Source organism: Coenobita brevimanus, chromosome 2, assembly GCF_032717465.1.
Source record: "Coenobita brevimanus isolate Jiangsu-jjx chromosome 2, ASM3271746v2, whole genome shotgun sequence".
Classification (NCBI taxonomy): Eukaryota; Metazoa; Arthropoda; class Malacostraca; order Decapoda; family Coenobitidae; genus Coenobita; species Coenobita brevimanus.
In genome coordinates this window covers 7,284,303-7,306,270 of record NC_136955.1, presented here as the reverse complement: position 1 = coordinate 7,306,270, position 21,968 = coordinate 7,284,303, and positions in this window count along the sequence as shown.

Below are 21,968 nucleotides of genomic sequence, written 5' to 3'. Positions count from 1 at the left end.
TATCTGTGGATGAATATCAAGGGGCAGAGCAGTTCTACTCTGGTCCTGAACAAATAGCGGCAACGGTGAAGCCCAACTCGATACTAGGTGAATGAAAGGGTTGGAACAAACAGACGCAATTATGAAATGAAAAGTTGATAGGAAAGCGGATATTAATACGGGTCAGGAAAAAATGCCAGCACCTGTAAAATCCAAATCTGAGAGGAAAGCAGCTATTAACACGGGTCGGAAAAAAAAAATGCAGCAACTGTGAATCCCAAATGTGATAAGGAAGCAAATATAAAGAGGGGTCGGAAGAAAATGGTACTGACTGTGAAATGCAAAACCTGAGAGGAGATCAGGGAGTAGTACGGGTCGGAACAAGTAACAACAATTTTAAATATGACCCAATAACCTGACCTATTTTTCATCAACAATAAGCAAAAAACATAAATGACGACTTGAAGGCGATTTGTATGAGGTCACCCCTTGCAGGAGTAAGGCGTCTGGCTATATATATATATATATATATATATATATATATATATATATATATATATATATATATATATATATATATATATATATATATATACAGTATACATAGAGAGAGAGAGAGAGAGAGAGAGAGAGAGACTAGTGTTTTTACCCCATCAGTACGGTGACCAGTACTATAATTTAATGTTGGAAAACGACTGTACTAGTATTTAAAGTAGCTTAGCAGCGTCCCCTGGAAGCGAGTGATCAATGCTGGCTGTGTCTAACGTCACTAATTCGAAACCCTTTCTTAAGCTAACTAAAATCGTTGGATAATATTTACTACAAACCACAAATGGAGTTCAGTTAGGATGAAGCGTTTTCTATATATATCTCATCTTTTGCTGACATTTTTCTTCTGTTGCACTTCCGTCGCAAATGACCCCTGGAGCTATTGATGACCCACAGGGAAGATTAATGACCCCAAAGGAGAGAAGGGGTTAATCTGTGACGGAAATGTCATAGAAGAAAAGTGTCAGCAAAAGGTGCGATGTAAACGGAAAACACTTCGTACTTCCTGAATTCCAGTTGTGACTTCTTAAAAATATTTACCAAATTGTTTCCATGTTACAAAACGAAAATGAGGTCCACAAGCCGAAAGGGAAAGGTTTATATACCTATTAATACCTTTCAAACTTACGATCACTCCTCCATGCTGTGCTTCCAACTGTTATGTGATTATATTCAGCTTATAAATCCTCACAGAGAATGGAGTAGAAACAGAATCCATTAATTTCTTCAGTACGGTGCTCATTGTTTATAAGACAGAAAATCTATTCATCTCTTCAGTACGGTGCTCATTGTTTATTAGACACAGAATCTATTAATTTCTTCAGTACGGTGCTCATCCTTTATTAGACACAGAATCTATCAGTCTCTTCAATATGGTGCTCATCCTTTATTAAATACAGCATCTATCAATCTCTTCAGTACGGTGCTCATCCCTTATTTAACACAGAATCTATCAATATCTTCAGTACGGTGCTCATCCTTTATTAAATACAGAATCTATCAATATCTTCAGTGCGGTGCTCATCCTTTTCTAGAAAGAATCCATTAATCTCTTTAATACGGTGCTAATCTTTGGTAATTTAATCTTCTATTTATTAAGTTTAAACATTTCATCTTGGTAGTGAAGGACCTAGAGTGTTTGTATATATCCTTTTGGTACCCTGTTCCTCATAATTATGTGCTATTCTTGTTGCTGTGTGAATGATTATAATTACTATTAATACTATTATTATCGTTCTTGTTGTTGCTTTTGTCAGTACTACTACTACTACTACCACTGCTACTACTACTACTACTACTACTACTATTAATTATATTATTATTATTATTATTATTATTATTATTTTACGCATGGAAAATCTTGTTGTGAAAAGGATAAAATGTTCTCAGGCCTTACCTAACCTGGTTTACTTTTTCATTCCTCTTACCATCTAGTTTATTTGGCCCAGGGAACACCTTTTACAGTGAGGGATCTCTGAAAATTATTTCTCTTTCCATTACGGAAGCATTCCTCAAGACAGAATACATTCATTCTCAAGTACCAAGGCCCGTATTCTCGTCAGTTATCCCGTTAAAGCCTGAATTTTTTTTCTCTCCCAAATATGTTTTTATCTAATATACTATAGCAGTAGGCGTCTGTGTGTGTGTGTGTGTGTGTGTGTGTGTGTGTGTGTGTGTGTATTTTGGGCAGCCGAAACTACACATTCAGATGGCACCAAAATTGGCAAAAAAAAATCGCAAAACATTCGCTGATGTGAAAAACTTGGTCCCATCACAATTGAAAAACTTTTACTATATTTATTGAGCGATCACATTTTGACCAAGAAACGCTGCTCAAAGCGCCTGCATAGGATCTCCGTAGAATTTTTTTGCCCAGAGGTATAACTAAAATATATTATTGTAGCGCGAGAGCCCTCCGCAGTAGCAAATGCGAGGGGCCTGAAGGGCCCACGAGCACTTGCGTTCACTGTAATTAGTGGTCATGTTAAACTGCGTATATGTCAATGAAATTATTTTCATATATGTATTTTATAAATTATAAGGCGTTACCATATGGTATTGCTAGGCTCATATGGAATCAGAAATGGTAGGTTATTTCGATTATATAATAAAACATACATTTTCTAGAACAGAATTTTATTTTCCTCTTGATTATAGTATACAGAAACTTTCATGTCATACCATATTATTTCCTAGTGTGACAGGGAAGGAAGCATGACACACATAGTCCAACATCACATTTACTGCATGCTGTACGATGTACAGATTTACAATACTCTGATGTACAACGTCTCCTTCTGTTACCTGGATTATTAGTTATATAATGGTCTCTACCATCCAAACCTAATCGAGTCTGGCTGTCTACCTCCACAAACACTAGCCATTGACATGGATGGACGACCAGCTGCCCTTGAGGAAGATCCATAGGATTTCAGGTAATATCTCGCTATTTCCCGTTGAATTCCAGCAGTGTTAGCTTTGATCCTACATTTTTATGTAGATGCCAAGCATTTTGAATAGATACATTTAACATCCATGTGAATGTTGACTACCATCATTTTCTGCCACAAATTGATATTCTGTGCTAGTTTATATTTTCATCCATCAGATCTGTACCTCCCATTTTCTTGTATTCTCCAACCAGCAATGGTCTTGGAATCGTTAAGCATTTTTTCTTCTTAGAAAATCTTCTTACATTACCCATGGGACTTACTAAGTGAACAGTTGTTGCTACAGTAATGGGCCCATTGTCTTGACACCTTGCAACTAAAATTCCATCATCACTACACTTACAAGAAAAGGCTCCCCTATCAAGTTTCTTCACATCTTTGCAAGGCAATATGCTACACTTCTTTGGAACTCTCAACTCCCTGATTGTCCCAGTCCCATTATGACCTTCTTGCTTCAAATAACTTGGTAGCAAGATACGAATAATGAGATTATCAAAGTAGAAACTGATTGGCAATTTTTTGTATCCTCATTAAAGCTATCAATCATTTGAACTAGAGGAGTTGCTGCCTTTCAAATTCTTTCTCATAATCTTCATTCTTTTGCACACTATTGCCTTGATACACATCAAAGTTTGCCAAATATCCTGAAGGAGTGTTCAAGCACCAAACCTTGAAACCAAATCGAATTGGTTTCCCTCTAAAATACTACTTGCACCTAAGATGCCCTTAGTATGCAATCATAAATTCTTCAAAACACAGCTTTGGTACTGAAACAAAGTGTTTGGGAAAGTCATCTAGAAGTTTCTCTATCAATGGATGGAGTTTCCATAATTTCTCAGTTGAATCCAGGACCGTATTATCAGCAAAATGCAGAAATTTCATGACCTGAATAAATCTGTCACTTCTAATAGCTGCATAAACCATCTCATTCTGCATGTCTGTACCTGAAGCCCAATAAAATCTCTTTCCTAGAAGCTTCTTGTACCCAGAAAGAATCAGAACTGAAAAAATAAAAATCAGCTGTGCCTAAGTAACTGCAGGATCTGGTCGATTCTTGAACAGTACATACTTTTCTATATCAGCCAAGATCATGTCAAATAAATTTTCAAAAAAAAAAAAAAAAAAAAATAACAGTTCATATGAACTGAAATCATGGTACTCTGAACAGATACAATCAGGCAAAGAAGGCAATGAATTAGCTGTGTCACGTTATGTCCACTTGCGTTGTTACTTACGTTGATTCCGTTTCCGTTTTTTTCAGTTTTCTCTCTAGGTTGAGAATCATCAGCAGAGATATTGCTCGTGTCTCCTTCATCTTCAGATGTTAGTTCTAAGTCAAGCCGTGTTCATGTATTGTTGGCAAATAATATCTCAGTTCCAGTAAGTAATTGTCCGTCAGTCATGTTGTCGAGCATTCGTCCCTCCTTCTCATCAACTGAATCGTCATCGGTTTCAGCATTTTACTCTGGAGGCTCTATATACAGCCTATTAACTTATTTATCAGCTTTATCCAATTCTTGGAGTATCTCTTCCATTGATGAACCCCTAAAAAGAAGAAAAAGAAAATTAAAGTCATGTCAAAGCCTAGCGTTTTCATACTGTAACACTGAAATCACATGCTTCTTTTATGAAAACTACAGCAATTAGCCAGTCACTCTTTATATGGATGAATAGAGTAGTCACTTGCCTAAAAAAAAAAAAAAAATGCCAATTTATAGTACTTATAAAATGTGAAAAGAAAAACACAGTCTTATCTCTTCCAATGAGCCATGGTTTGTGGACAGAAAAAAACTCCTCTACACTTCAGCTGCTTGTGCCAGACTGAGTAGCGAGACAATGATGCTGGTTTTTGATATTTGAGTTGGCAAATCACAGACCTCAATCGACTGGCAGGAAATATCCTAATATTCTATTGTTACTTGAAGTACACTCTGAAAACTATGACCGTATGGTCAAGCTAGGTTTTCTTGGGAGATTCCAAACACCTTTTCCAATGCGATTTATTTGTTAATTTCACCGTACTGCCCTCTTCTATGTTACATAGACCTTTCCAATTTCTCTTTACGCTGAATAAAAAATAAAAAAAAGTACAAATGGATATCAGCCACCCCTATCCAAAAATATATCACTAAGGAAAAAGTGCTGGAGAGCTTCCTTACCTAACAAGAATACAAACCCATGAATTAAAAAAGGAGGTCATTGTGTGTCTCAGTTGGCTTTCAGCTTCACACCTTCAACTTGATACGTTTTAAGTTACCGCTAGAGATTATTTTTTCTTTTCTTTTTTATCAACGCATGGGAAATCTCTGCCAGCAAAGCAGACAGGAGCTAACTCTATCCCTAATCCTCTTCACTACAACGGGTTCTCTTTTAGCCCTTTCTCCAACGGCTTTTTTTACGCTCTAATACTGACACCATCAACAGATTTTATTTAGCTTAGGAGAGACTACTCGAACACGAGGGGTCAGATACAACCAACATTAACCTACTCGCTATTAGAAGTATCTTTTTATTTACATGCAAATGTCTGGTCGTAATAAGAATAATGAATAAATGTACGTCCCCAGATTGAAGGGATTAAGCTGAATAAAATGGAGAGGAGAGAGTTAGAAAAAAAATTTACTGGTCATGTTTGCCAGGCTCAGCCACATTTTAGTCAGTATTCTCCTTGATTAACCTTTCACTATCATAACACATTTTATATTGTACGTTATTCCTGATGCTGTTAGGCGACGTTTCAAAAAGGTTGATGAAAATTAATATAACGCCAACTGAAATTTTAAAGATAAGGAATGTGACTCGTTGCTAAAACAGTTTTCTATTGGCTAAGATAAAAATGATATTTAAGGAATTGGTAGAAAAATCTAAATGCAACTTTTTAATTGCAGTTATGACATAACTTATAAGCCAAAAATGATGCACTTTTCATTGATGATTAACAGGACCTGCACGTTTTTAGATCAATGCTTGCGTCACTATTATGACAATTCAGTTTTAATGACAAAGGTCAGACCAGTTTAGTGTGACGTGTGTTGTATAGATGATATCTTTGCCATTGACGTTGATGCTGTAAAAAAACAAAAAAAACAAAAACACACTGTTCAAGTTTCAAATTATGAGCCAACTGTGTACTAAGGTTTACACTTTAAAAGACTTAATTAGTAAATGTTGTCTTTATTCAAAAAATTGTAAGAGATTTCGTGCATAGTTTTAATGAACGAAAATGGTGGCTGCCTATCTGTCTTTTTTCTGTCTTTTTATCTCTCTGTGCACTCTGTCTATCTGTCCACTGTGTGATGCATCATTCTGTGATGACTGTCACAGTAAACACCCCTAATCCCACGATATACCTCTTTCCCGTACAATTGCTCTTGCACCTAATCTCTTCACCCCGTTCTCCACTCTCTTCCTCTCTTATTCCATCAACTTCTCACTCACATATTCCCGTATTGTACTTTTTTTTTTTTTTTATTAACCCTCCATCCTGCTTTGAATTCATTTGATGGATAATATAGGGAGGTATACATTTAATTAAGGTATGGTTGAGGTTAAGTTAGATTTAGGAATGGGTGAAGTTTGTTTACGTTTGGATTAGGTCAAGGAAAGATTAAGATAAAGTCTGATAATGTCAGGATTAGATAAGGACAATATTAGAGAGTCGATCTGACAATGAACCGAAGAGACAAATTCGTATCTCATTGGTAGAACTCACTGAATTCCATGCAATCATTACTTAGTATTCAAATTGCAAAAGTATCTCAGCTCTCAGGTGAAAGTAAGTCGGCTATAGTCTCTCTCAATCTCTCTCTCTCTCTCTCTCCACATGACCAAAACAGTTCCGAATGCTTAACTTGTCCCACAAACATCACACTGTACTTGACAATCCCCACGAATCATTTTTACACCAGAACAAGGAAAGCTCGGGACGCAAACTGATGTCAGATTACTAACTTACCTTAGGCTACTACTGACATGACCCCCTCCCTCCCAGCACACACACACACACACACACACACACGAGGGGGGGCAGGTATTCCTTTTATTCATAACACTTCTCATCTGTTTACAATAAGTCCTTCAGCACTAAACTGCATTGGTATTATATTCTTGATACTTTGGGGTTTTATTCTCTTTGACGAAGACTTTTGAACTGGTGAGGTAAGATGTAGGCTCCAGCAACATCTTGAAGCCAATTATTGTTATTTTATTATTATTATTATTATTTTTTTTTTTTTTGCAGTTTTGCTACAGCCATATATTTTTATTTTCCACTTGATTCCTTTTGATTCAGGGACTAGAAAGATCTTTATTTATTCTTCACCACTGTAGCTGATTTTTTTTTTTTTTTATTGTGTGGCCCTAGGAAGACTGATATATAAAAACTGTCATCGGATTGTAGATGTTAACTCCCTCAGTACAGGACATGTCTACGAAATTGAATCTTTTGTCTGCAGGTAGCAAGAATACGTGAAAATTTTACGTCATCGCAGTGAAGAGCTCAATGAAGTAAGAAGAACGATTGGCCAACAGTTTTTTTGTTCACTGACCTGCTCGTTAATCAACATCAATTTCGTTCCCGTCATATTCTCACCGACACATCATAAACAAACATTAGCTGATACTCTTTTGATGGTGATGTTTTTCTTCTCTTCTGTACGCGAGGCCTCTTCTGAACTGGATAATGCCGTGTGTCGGAAGCATTAATGAAGTATAAATTGCATCATACTGGAGGGATTATTAGTGATTGACGGACTAGGACAGGTTTTGAGACGCAGCAGATGAGCAATAGAATAAAATGCCTAGGAACTTTAGTGTTTATGATGGGAGACCTAAAAAGTGAGAATTAACACTTGCCCTGTAAAATGACGAAGTAGAAAGAGGTGGATATGGAGCACCAGGAGGAAACAATAACGATCTGCGACTTAAGAATATGTGCTAAGCCTGTTGGTTTATGCATTAATAATTCATAATTCAGACACAAAGAAACACATAAATATCTATGCCAAGAAAAAAATCTAGAGAACCAGAACCTTTAAAGGAACCAGATTGATTATATGTTTGTGGCAATAGCTAAAACAACGTTCACAATATTTGCTGAACCCTCCATAGCGCATGGCTAAACTACCTAGATGTATTTATTTTGTATATTTGTATGTCATCAGTCAGGTAATATTAGACAATGGAGAGAGAGAGAGAGAGAGAGAGAGAGAGAGAGAGAGAGATGAATGGTTTGCAATGTGATGTCAGAGGTTTACAAGCTGAAAAATTATTTTCATTGCTCTAATTCACTTCTTTTAGAAATTTGTTGCTACATGTACACAACGTATCCTTCATATATCTTACATACCTGGAGGCTGTAAACATTGATGTTCACATGACGGATCTAGTATTACTGTAAGACACTGTCGACTACGTTGTTGGAGCTGCAGGAGGCTGGAGGGCACAAGTGAAACCGAGTTACAAACTTATGCTTAATTTGAGTAGCTTAGCCCGTCGGATCGAAAATACTGAGCAAAAATCAAAGAATGCAAGAATAATATATAAATATACATAGCTGTATAGATATATACAAGAGAGAGAGAGAGAGAGAGAGAGAGAGAGAGAGAGAGAGAGAGAGAGAGAATAGGTTAACACTGGGGCTGAGGAAAGAGGAGTGAGGATGGTGATTAACGGTGAAGGGTGGAATATCTCATTTCTAATGTATGCAGGCGATGCTTTGTTACTTGATAACAGTGAACAGGGGCTTTGCACTCTGATGCAGTGTCTTGCGAATATCTGTTAGTGGCGCGGTTTGAAATATATATATATATATATATATATATATATATATATATATATATATATATATATATTGTTACATAGCCTATGATTTGTGTAATTCTAACGTACAGTATGCTGCATGTTTGATCACGAGTGTGTTCTACCTCACTCCCCCCCTCCTCCCTTATAGTAGAGTAAGTCGTTTTTTCTGTTGTTCAGAGCAGGAGTGTCAACTCTTTGTCCCCTCTGGCTTCATTTGCGCGTCCTTCTTACAAGTTGTATCAAGCTCTGCCGGCCCCAATATAATGAGCTCAGTCTCTACATTAGGGCCACTTAGATCTACTCCTCATTTTGCTCACATCTCTGTCCCCCCCTGTACAATTCTTATTATTGTGAGTGCTCAGGAAGTCTCCAACCATCTAGCAGCAGTGTAATTTGAGTATAAGTGTTGTTGCATTTTTTTCTTGTACTGTGTAGCATAAGGTGTTAATTCTTAGGCCTAGTAAGGTTTTTGTGATTCATGTGTTTTTACGTCAGTCATTTTTGATAATATTTTGTATCTGTAATAATATATCTTGCATTCACTGAGTATTATCCGGCTTTCTCATTTTATCAGGGCTGACTTAGATAAATTTACTCTTGCTAATTTCGTGTTAATAGAGGCTATTTGCAGTTAACCATATATTTAATTGTTTTTTGCCATTACATTATCCTTATGAGTCCTGAATGTTTAGTTGTTAGTTTGAGCATTAAACTTTAACTTGTAATTTTACCCAACTTTTGTTTTGAACCTGGAACTTTACGGGACAGTAGTGATTATTAGTATTCTCACTTAAAGTGTACATTATCTTTCTCTGTTCCGTAACAATATATATATATATATATATATATATATATATATATATATATATATATATATATATATATATATATATATATATATATATATATATATATATATATTGTACAAGTTCAGTTGTTGAGAGAATATGCTATTTTCGGTGTGGTGTGCTGGTGTACGGAGAGAGACGTGAACTTATGAATGGGTTCTGTTATCTGCGTGCTGCATTGGAAATAAATGTAGATGTACCAACCCAGTGTAGAGTAGTGTTTTAGGGATGGATTGTAGCTGGTGCTAAGAAGGCCTACTATGTATTAGAGTTATGGATGCTGCAAGAAAATTGTAGCAAAATGTGTTAGTTCTCAAATTAATTTATGGGTGTTAATGTTTGTATGTCATGATTGGAAACTCTAGAACACGCACTGGAGACGGCACTCCTGAGAAAAGGAATTAGTGTGCAGAATGCATATGGTATTATACAATGTGGTATACAAAAGGTAATAAAGAAGTCTATATTTACAAGTAGCAACGTAAAATAGTAAACCATGGACAGTATGAGGACTTAGCAAAACGATTCTGCTTAGGTGACTTTCGTGTAGTCATTATTCGACTCCTCCCTCCTCTTTGAGTTTTCCCATGATTCTCTCTCTCTCTCTCTCTCTCTCTCTCTCTCTCTCTCTCTCTCTCTCTCTCTCTCTCATAGTATTAATTTTGTTTTACATACGTGACTTCGTTTACGCATTACCTTCAGTGTTAAAGTTGAGCCCCTCGCTGGGGCCATTAAATCTGCCTCGGCTTTATTCTCCTCTCTCTCTCTCTCTCTCTCTCTCTCTCTCTCTCTCTCCTATAATCCCTCAGCCTTTCCTCCCACCCTCTCTCTCAGCATCCCCTCATCCCCACTCTGGACAACAGGGTTCGTGATTATCAAGGATTATAATCTGTTTGGAAGATAAACCACCTTCCCTGTCAGTTTACTATTCTCATCACTAATCTTAGTTTTCGTACGGTTATTTTGCCTTTAATATTCACTCTGTTTTAGTTGTGAAGTTTATGGTATAGGTACAAGAGTGTTCTTATACTGGGTTACTGCCTTCTTTGTGTTATTTTTATACATTTTTCCCTTTTTGTGTGTTTTCCTTTCCTCTCTCTTTTATTTATTCATTCACCATTCTTTCTTTCTTTCTTGCCTTTCGTTCGTTCGTTCCTTCCTCTGATTTCTTCCTTTCATCGTCCTTCTAAATTCTTACCTTTATTTATTCCTTCATTTCCTTCCTTTATCTCTATTTCTTCCTTTCCACATTTCATCATTTCCTTCGTTTCTGTGTCTCCTTCCTGCCTTCATTCATCCGCTCTTTATATTATTTCTTCTGTGCTCTCTCTCTCTCTCTCTCTCTCTCTCTCTCTCTCTCTCTCTCTCTCTCTCTCTCTCCACACTGCAGCCTCCTCAGCGTCATTTATTTTCCACTTTTCTCTTCCGGAATCCCTTACTCCCCTTCCCCTCACCTGCCTCAATAAAGGAGAGGGAAAAACTCCAAATTCCCCTCTTTGAGCCTATTCTTGGCCCACCATAAGTCGTCTCTCAGCTCAGTGGGAGAAAAATGCTGGAAATCGTGCCAAAGAAAAATAAAATGTTGCTGAAAATGGTAGTAGTGGTGATGGTGGTGGTGGTCATTGTGGCAGAAGTAGTAGTAGTAGTAGTAGTAGTTGTTGTTGTTGTTGTTGTTGTTGTTGATGATGAATGTTGTTGTTGTTGTTGTTGCTGCTGCTGCTGTTATTGTTGTTGTTGTTGCTGCTGTAGTAGTAGTAGTAGTAGTAGTAGTAGTAGTAGTAGTTGTCGTTGTTGTTGTTGCTGTTGTATTAGTAGTAGTAGTAGTAGTATTAGCAGTAGTTGTAGCAGTAGTAATAGTAGTAGTAGCTGTTATATTAGTAGTTATAATAGCAGTAGTAGTAGCAGTTGTTGTTGTTCTTGTATTTAGTAGTAGTTGTAGTTGCAGTTGTTGTTATTGTTGCTCTGTGATTATTATTATTATAAGTAATAGTAGTGGTAGTAGTAGTAGAACTAGTAGTATAAGTAGCAGTAGTAATAATAGTGGTGGTGGTGGTGCTAGAGGTAATGGTGATTGCAACCTCCGACTTTTTCTATAATATGAACCCAGTAGACTGCAGGGTGACTTTGCTCCCTCCCTGCTGTATGTTACCCTCCTTTCAGGGAATGGAGAAGTAGTTGGGAAGTATAGTTGAGCCACCGAGTTACATCAGTGCCATCACGTGAAGGCGTCGTCTCCAGCACTTAAATGGCGGATGAGGCAGGTGCAAATAAAATCAAAGGTGTAATGTGTAAATGGTGATAATTATTCCTCGGTGTTCTCTGTCCTGCACAATAAAGGAAAAGGCAAAGTGTAGAATTTCCCTTCTTTAGAGTCGCGGGAGTGAGTCATCGCTCTCACGTGGTGGTGTGAGGCGGCGGGGCGTATCACGTGGGGCAGTGAGGGTGGGTGGTGAATCACGTGGTGTGGTGATGGAGCAGGGAGGTGAGGAGGAGTCACTCCCCAGCAAGTCTTATGCTCCCCAATATTCCCAGGCTTCCTCCCCACAGCCCTCTGATGTTCCCCAAGGCCATAAGGGTAAGGGAAAGGGGAAGGGTAAAGGCTGGGGGAAGAGGAGTGTGAGTGGGGAAGCCCTCCGCACTCCTCCTCTCCAACCTCCCCCACCATCATCTCCTCCCCACCCCGATGAAGGCGACGATGGGGACGATCGGGACGAGGAATTTGTGGCATGGAATTGGGAGGATGGGAGTGGTTTTACTCCCATCATTCACCCATTCACTGAGCAGGGGCGTGCTGGCTGCATTGCTCTCGGTATTCACCCTAATTCTACTAGGCTGGATTTTTTCCACCTTCTCTTCAGTGAGTGTTTTGTGGAGGAAATAGTGGATCAAACAAACCGGTTCGCTACCAGCCAGCGCCGTGAGAGTGAAAGACAGGGCACAAAGAGCAGGCATTCTGTCATATATGATTACCCAGTCTCCCTTGCAGAAATGTTTTTGTTTTTGGCCCTGGTACTGTTGATGCGTATTGTACGAAAGAACCGAATTCCTGCATACTGGACAAGGGACCCTATTACGCTTACACCAATATTTGGCCAAGTAATGAGCCGTAATCGGTTTTAGCAAATTCTAAGCCGCCTCCATTTCTATGATGCTGATGATTCTGCAAATGCTAATGACACAGATAAGATGAGGTGAATTAGGTTGGTTTTTGATCACCTAAGGCAGACATTCTGTTCCTCATTTTATCCCTATAGAGACCTTGTCATAGACGAGAGTCTCGTGTTGTGGAGAGGCAATATTTCATTTCGGCAGTACATACCCAGCAAAAGGCACTGTTTTGAGTTCAAGATCTTTATGTGTGACTGTAGGACTGGTTATGTGCAAGACAGTCTTGTACACCGGTGCACGGACACATAATAGAAGATCGGAGTATTGGTCTGTCTGGAGCAGTGGTAAAGACAATGATAGAATACTGTCTTCATCATGGTCAAGTCCTTTACTTTGACAATTGGTACACTAGCCCTCTTCTCGCTCGTTATCTACACAGGCATGACACGGGGATCTGTGGGACCATCAAGGTAAACCGGCATCACATGGTCAAGATGGGGCGGAAACTTGACAGAAATGAGGTGGTCTTCTTCCAGGCCAACAATATCCTTGCAACAGTGTGGAACCACAATAGAGAAGTCCGCCTCTTGTCCACGGTTCACCGCCCCTTGATGCACCGTACAGAGCCAGTAGATTATCGGAGCGAGAACAGGCGCTACATATGGAAACCTGAGTGTGTGCTTGATTATAATATCAACATGCGCCTGGTGGACCAGTCAGACTCCATGATATCCACTGTCGAGTGTGCCAGGACCACGATGAAGTGGTACAAAAAACTATTCTTTCACCTGCTTGACATTACTGCCCTGAATTGCCACCACCTTCACGCCATGAAAACAGGAGTTCAGGAAACTTTTGAAGTGTTTGTGAGGGAGCTGACACGAGAGATTGTTGCAAGGTATGCGGTTGAAAGGCCCCAACACCGCATCTGCACAGAACCAGGTGCCCACCCTCCCCTGAGATTATCCGCCCGCCATTTCCCCACTCCTATACCTCTCCAAGCAAATAGACCTAGGCCCCAACGCAGGTGTCACGTGTGTAGCAACTCCCGGGTGAGACCCACCACTCAGAGAAAGGACACCCGCTATGAGTGCATTCAGTGTGACGTGGGTCTGTGTATTCACCCATGTTTCAGTGAGTTTCACACATTCCTGCACTTCTGATAAGATGTGAATGCGATAGGACGCTGATACTCTGAAATAAATGCGACAAACAGACGCTCAGTGTAATTATAAGGCCCGTATGAATTGGAGCAGATGGGGGACGTGGAAGGTGTGTGCAGGATATTTACTGATGAAGTATGTACAGCATGTGATGTGGTGTGTGGGAGGAAGAGAAGACGGAGTAGGGTGCATGGCACAGCGTGGTGGACTGAAGAATTGAGACAGGCTGTGGCACAAAAGAAGAAAGCATACAATGAATGGATGAGAAATAGGGGCGTGGAAGAAGTTGAGAGGCGGAAGAGAGAGTTATATGTAGAAAGAGAGAGAGAGGTGAAAATATTAGTAAGAGAGAGTAAGAAGAGAGTGGATGAGGAATTTGGAAGGAATTTGAGTGTAAAGTGGAGGGACTGTAAGAAAATGTTCTGGAAAGAGGTGAAGAGAGTAAGACAGGGTGGATGTGAGGTTAGCAGGGGAGTGAAAGATAAAAATGATAGATTACTAGTGGAGAAGGGAGAAAAAGTGAGCAGATGGAGAGAACACTTTAAGGAATTGTTGAACATACAGGATGGAAGTAACGTGAGTATAAGTGGCTGCGGAATGGCTGGGAGAAGGAGGGAGGTGAGAAGACAGGAAGAAATCAGTAGGATAAAAGTTGTGGAAGCAATGAAGAAAGTTAAATTGGGGAAAGCCCCAGGAATTGATGGAGTGTGTGGTGAAATGCTGAAGCATGGGGGAGAGATAGTAGTAGAATGGATGTGGAAGATGTGCAGATTGGCTTGGAAGGAAGGTAGAGTCCCGGAGGATTGGAAGTCAGGTATAATTATTCCTTTGTACAAAGGAAAAAGGGAAAAAGAAGTGAGTGGTAATCATAGGGGCATTTGTCTTCTTAGTATAATAGGAAAGTGTATGGTAGGATACTTATTGACAGAGTTAGAGAAAGAACAGAGAAATTAGTTGGAGAAGAACATGGAGGCTTTAGGAAGGGAAGAGGTTGTGCAGATCAGATAATCATTCTTAGATCTTTAGTGGAAAAGTTTCTAGAGAAGGGAAAGAAGTTGTATGTGGCTTTCATGGATTTGGAGAAAGCATATGACAGGGTGGATAGACAAGGATTATGGAAAGTATTAAGAATATATGGAGTAGATGGAAAGTTGTTGAATGCTGTGAAGAGTATGTATGATGGTGCTAAGGCTGCAGTGCGTGTGGATGGTGAACTAAGTGAATTTTTCTCTTTGGAGGTTGGGTTGAAACAGGGATGTGTCATGTCTCCATGGTTGTTCAATCTGTACATGGATGGGGTAATAAAAGAGGTACAAGGTAGGGTAGTGGATGTTCGAGTGGCCCTGATGAGAGAGGATAGTGTTTGGAAACTCCCTGTACTGTTGTTTGCAGATGATACTGTGTTGTTGAGTGAAGACGATGGGGAGCTGCAAGGCTTGGTGGATGAGTCTGGGAGAGTGTGTAAGAAACGGAATCTAAAGGTGAACGTAGGGAAGAGTAAAGTGATGGTCTTTGAGAGAAGTGAAGTCAGTGAATGTACAGCGAGGTTGGATGGTGAGGAATTGGAAAATGTGAGTACGTTTAAGTACTTGGGTAGTGTTATGAGTAAGGATGGAGGTTTGGAGGGTGAAGTGCTTGAAAGGATACAGCAGGGAAGAAAGGTTGCTGGTTCTTTAAAAGCAGTGATAAAAAACAGGGAAGTGAGCATGGAAGTGAAAAAGTTACTACTTGACAGTATCGTGATACCAACTCTAACGTATGGAAGTGAAGCTTGGACGTTGTTGGAAGGACACAAGTCAAGAGTGAGAGCAGTGGAAATGAGTTATTTAAGAGGAGCCTGTGGAGTCACATGGAGAGACAGGCTGACGAAAGAGGATATAAAGAAGCATTGTGGTGTGGATGTGGATGTGATAGGAAGTGTTATGAGGAACACACTGAGGTGGTTTGGCCATGTGGAGAGGATGAAGAGTGAAAGACTGACGAAGAGAGTGTATGTGAGTGAGGTGGAGGGGGGAAGAGGGAGGGGGAGGCCGAGGATGAGATGGAGGGATAGGATGAAGAGGTATATGAGAGAGGGGGGTGTGAGTTGGGAGCAGGGCAGTGAAATGGCGGGGGACAGGACGACGTGGAGGCGATTTGTTTGTGGCCAACCCAAACGGAATTGAGGCGTCTGGCAGTGGATAGTAGTAGTAGTAGTAGATAGATCTGTAAATAGTGGTATGGATGTGGAAACGGGTGTAATATAAGTGGAAAATTATTATGTAAGTGTATGAATATTATGAATATTATCTAAGTGGAAACATAGCTTGTGAGGGTATTTTGATGTGATATCCAGACGCTCAATGGAATAAATAAGGCCCGTAAATATGTAAATAGGAGTCTACAAGTGAACACGGGTGTAATATAAGTGGAATATTAGTATGTAAGTGTGTGAGTATTATCTTAGTCTAAACATTCATTGCGAGGGTATTTTGGTGCGATATTCTGATGCTCAGTTGAATAAATAATGCCAGTAAATATGTATAGTGCAGAATAGGGTGAAAATGGGTGTAATGTAAGTGGTAAAGTATATTGGGATTGAAGAAATAAAGTAAATGTGGAAACACGAGTGTTAGAGAGTGTGCTTGCTACGAGAATATGCGCTAACATTTCGCTAAATGCCCTCGTAATGAATGTAAATAATTGAAAACGTTTACATTGGTGGAGGAAAGGTTCAATGTAAAAAAAAAAAATATTATGAGAGTGATAAAACAATATTGTATGTTGAAATACGAGTCGTAGCGAGTGCGCTGAGTATGCATATGTGCACTATACTTATGCTACATGTCATCGTAATGAATAAAAACAGCTGAAAACATTTACGTACAGTACAAAATGGTAAAATGGCATTGAAACAGTAGTATACAAGTAGAAATAATGATATGTTGACTGAAATAAGAAACTTTGCACATAGGGTTTTACCAATCGGACTAAACTCGCTATGCTCGTGCGAAGGTACAATGCTTATTTTTCATATATATGTCAGTGAAATTCATTATATTGTTATTCTTATTGTTTATTAGTTCAAATTCAATAAATGTAGAGGAGTTGTTTGTTGTTTCTCCCAAAATTACCTACCATAGAAAACGTGAGCGCCTCACAGGTCAATGATAGAATACGATACCTGGCGCAGGGGACTTCACCTGTTCTGACAAGTTGAGGACCACAGTAAGCACTTTCTTTGTGATTTTCCTTTGTTTCTCAACGAAAGCGGAAGTTTTAGCCAAAAAAAAAAATTCCAAAAATGCTCGGGACTGGGGGGGGGTCGGAGGTGCGAAAGTGCTCGGGACGTGATGGGTTAATACTTCATGAATATAGACATGATATCGTAATATCCAGACGAGTCCTCTCTTTCTTTCTTTCTTTTTTTTTTTCCCCATGCAATCTCAGAGAATAATTAACCGACTGAAGATCATCCTCATTTCCTGATTGAGTCCACCTTAAGGGTATTTTCCAGAAAATTTTCAGATTCCTAGCTTAACCCCTTAACCGCGGGGCGTCACTTTCGTGACGCTTGGGAGCAAGGGATCATACCGCTGGGCATCGCTTTTGTGATTCTGTGTTATTTTGAATTCACCCGGGCTTCCAAGTGGGGGCTTGTATCATCTATCAGTACTGCCAATGTCCAACACTAGTCAGCACTCCTAATCTCATCTGTACTCCCATCCATTGTTGACAATTTAGCCATTTCTCCCCGTTCTTGACTCCCCTCCCTACCCCCCCTCCATTACCCTATCCTCTCGCCTGCCCGGCCGTGCTACACTAAGTAAATCTTCCCTGGAATTTTTCACTGATTTCATCCATTGAAATAAGCCCTATGTCCTATTCTTATACCAAATAATATATACAAGAAAGAAATAAGGTAAGTGAGAGTGCCATACACCTGGAATTGGCTATTTATCACCTGACAACACCTCACGTGCACTCGTTCGCTAATTTTCGCTGTTTTTTTGCCCTTGAAATATGCCATATAATCTACTTTCGTAATAAATATACATGTAAGGAGGGAAGGGAGAAGCCTAAGTGATATTTACATTCACCTGGAACTACCTAATTTATAATGTATTGTCTAGATTTCCTGCCAATCATTTCAGTGCTAGACATAGCTGTTTCAAGAGCTAATATTGGTAGCACTGAATATCCCCTAAGTAGGCCTCAACCCTGGCCCTCCGTTATCAGTTTACTCTCATCTTCCGAAGTGGGGGTACGTATGTTTCTTCTTGCTGACTTCAAGGACTTTTTCACCCCCATGCAAAGGGCCCTGTGACCTTTACCCCCTACTAAACCTCGTGTGGAAAGAGGTAAAGGGTTGACAATTGATAAAAGAGTGACTACGATCTTTCTATTGAGTAAAACAGTGCAAGTGGAATTGTAAATAATGTGTAAATAATGTGTAAACAGCAAGTGAAAGTAATGAATGTAAATATACGTGAACAATGGAAAATAGTTTTATAAGTTACTTCAAGTGACAGTGCATAACACAGTGTAAATAAAATAGAAATGTAAATAACGTAAATAAAATAGAGAACGTAAATAGAAATGTAAATGAGTAGTATTATAAGAATACGAGTATTTACCCTAGGAGTAATGAAAGTGAAAGTTTCTCTCTAGCATGTCTGAATGCTATGAGTTATGAGAGTGAAGATGAAAGTGACATTCACTCTCAATGCTAGTATACAGGACGAGAAAGTGAATGCTACGTATTTTACTGAAAGAAATTGAATCCCTACAGTGACAATAAACTAATACTACTGAAGGAAACTTATGGATAAAGACTGTAGATATATATAAGTGTTATATAGTAATAGAAATATAAAGTGTAAGGGGTTTTATGAATAAATAAATGACAGAGTGCCTAGAGCGAACTAGCACAAGTGCGACGATCAGACACGCTCGTAATTTCCATTGCTTTCACAGTGTTTTTTTTTTTTTAGTATGGATCCCAAACTACTTGAAAATTGTAGAATAGTGTTTATAGTGTTTGTATCTGGCTGTGGTAATCATATTACGGGTTGTCGGGAAGTGTAAAGTGGAGACTTAGTTACCCTACTTCAGAGGTCTCCACAAGTCCTACGGTAACCAACGAAGGCTCAACAATCATTCCAGGAGAAAGCTGAAGCTATGTGCCATAAGCATATGTAATTTTATTATTCTAGGACTAATAACTGATTTTTGGCAAATATTTTTTTAGAGTCTGTCGGAGCCCAAATAACTCCACGAGACACGCAAGTCATTGGTAAACAAGCCTGCGGTGTAGGGGTTAAGTAGCACTTGAGACTGTGTGGCTGACTCACTTTTCTGTGTTCCGGATAATATCAGGAGATCCATTTGACGGATTGCCGCCACATTTGGCCAAATGAAGCAGACAGCTGTCTGACTAAGCTGACTAAGTTTGAACGCTCTAGGCCAAATAACCTTTGAAAAATTGCAATATTTAAATAAGGAATAACACTCTATCTATTTATATACCTAGGCTGCTTCCCCCAAGGAAAGGGAGGTAGCCAAGACAGGACGACACACTCCCCATTTACTCATAAACTTAAACACATTCATTCGCATCTGAGCCCCAACTGGAGAAGGGACAGGTCCTCACCACACCACACCGCACGAGGGTCAACTGAGCAGTGTAATTAGTGGCATCCGCAGCAGGGTCCGACAGTAGAGCTGGTTTATCCCTGCCACATCATAACAGACCCATCCCCTTACCCGCACCTGACCTGATCAGCTGATCACACAAATGCGGGAGAATATCCCCTCAGGGCTGCGTCATCATTTATTCATTCACAATTTCTCTCCATTCATTTCTATCACGCACAGCCACTCTTCCTTGCTCAACAGACGTCCCTCTGGAATCCAACGCTCTCTTCACACAGTCCATCCATCCTATTCGTGGTCTTCCTCTCAGCCTTACACCTCTCACATCAGACCTAGTTATCTTTTTCACCAATCGCTCATTATCCATTCTTCCCATATCCCCAAACCATCGCAACACCCTCTGCTCAACTCAACCAGCCATCTCCCGAACAACTCCAGTTCTCCTTTGCACTTCATCATGTCTCACTCGATCCATACACATCACTCAAAACATACTCCTCAGACACCTCATCTCCATTACATTCAAACTTTTCCTCTCTGTTACACCCGTATTCCATGTTTCAGCCCCATATAACGCAGTCAGTACCACAACACCCTCATACAGCCTTCTCTTTACATCCATGCTAAGCGAAAGACATCTAAACACTTTTTTCATTCCTCCCAGCACGTTTCCTACTTCACTCATTCAAAACTTCACTTCTGCATTTATTTTTCCATCCACAGCAACATGTGACCCTAAATACTTAAAACACTCTACCTCCTCAAGCAACAAAAATTATATTGATTAACCCGCCCCGTCCCGACCACTTTTTGACCACTGGTACCCCCCAATCCCGACCATTTTTCGACCCTTTTTTTTTTTTGCTAAAACTTTCGCTTTTGGTGAGAAACATCGAAAATTCATAGAGAAATCGCTCACCTGAGGTTTAAAATACTCATTACAGGTAGGAGAGCCTCCTTACCTTACTGGGTTTTCTATCAGGCTGGCACCAAAGAAAACGAGTTCTATGGGAGGATAACTATTTCACACCACTCATAAACGGTATTTATTTATTTACTGTTACGAATTTATATGTAGTACAAGAGTATATTGGTTTTCAAGCAGTAATATAGGCATTATAAGCATTGTTTCACTCACTAATACCTGACCTTTTTTTGCCACATTACCTGATCATCATTTCTAACTGTTTCTTCCTCTAATGCTATGTAAAGTTTGTCCTCCACATTGTCATTGATTGGGGAATCACTCTGGCCCTGAATTTCGTACCGTGGCATGACATGGCTATACTGGCCAGGTCGCTGATAACAGGTGAATTGCTGACAATGGCATGCAGGGGGGGGGAGGAGGTCATGCTGGGTAAGGCATTGTCTCTGCCTGGCATCTTGTTGAGGAAGGTGTCACATGTATACGTACCAAAAATGACTAGCGAAAATTGAAAATTGTGGAAATTATGAACCTTGCAATTGCAGGACGTTGAAGTACGTCCCCGGGATTAGCTGTGACAAAACGTGAGGACGTGGAAGTACGTCCCCGGGACGCCGCGGGTTAAAGACAACTTCCCACAGGGATGTGGACAGTTTTAATTATAATAAAGCACTGACGACCTAAGATATTGTGAAATATAAAAATACTGTAACTAATGGGGGGGGGAGGAATTGCTGTAAACTCATTAAGGAAAAATGCCATACATGGTGACGAAGCTTTAAGCGATAGGAAATGTACTGTAGTTGGAGGGGAAAAAAAGTAAATCGACTGAAAATAGTGTTCCCGGGACTCCCATTTTACCTATACACTAGAAACAAATTTTCAAGCTCTCTTCTTTGGGTCCATCCTATCCAAGCATAATGCCTTTCGCGGCTTGATGGGAAGAAAAGAAGCTCTAGAAGGGAGAAGAAAAATGTTGGAAGAAAGCCGGCAAAATAGATTGGAAAAAATACAGTAACTGATAAAATATTGCTGCAATATTAAATGCTCTAAATTTTGAAAAATTATTCCCTGTGGAAAAATTGCTGTAAATGGTAAGATTGAGTAATATTTTCCAAAGAAATAAAGGCAGTTAATGGTGGAAAACAGTGGTGTAAATGCTGGCAGAGCAGAGTTAATCGTGAAAAAATGCAGTAATTGAAAAAAATTAATGTTAATAGATAAACTCTGTAAATTTAGGAAATTTGTAAATGGAAAAGCTGCTGTAAAATATAGGAATGAAACAGTGGTGTAAATGCTGGCAGAACAGAGTTAATTTTGAAAAAATGCAGTAACTGAAAAAAAAAATTGTAATGTTAAATGATAAATTCTCTAAATTTAGGAAACTGTAAATGGAAAAGCTGATGTAAATTATAGGAATGAATCAATCTTTGTGAATGAAATAATTACATTTCATGATCGAAGATAATGCTGTAAATGGTGACAGAAGAATGGAAGTTCTCGAAGAAAC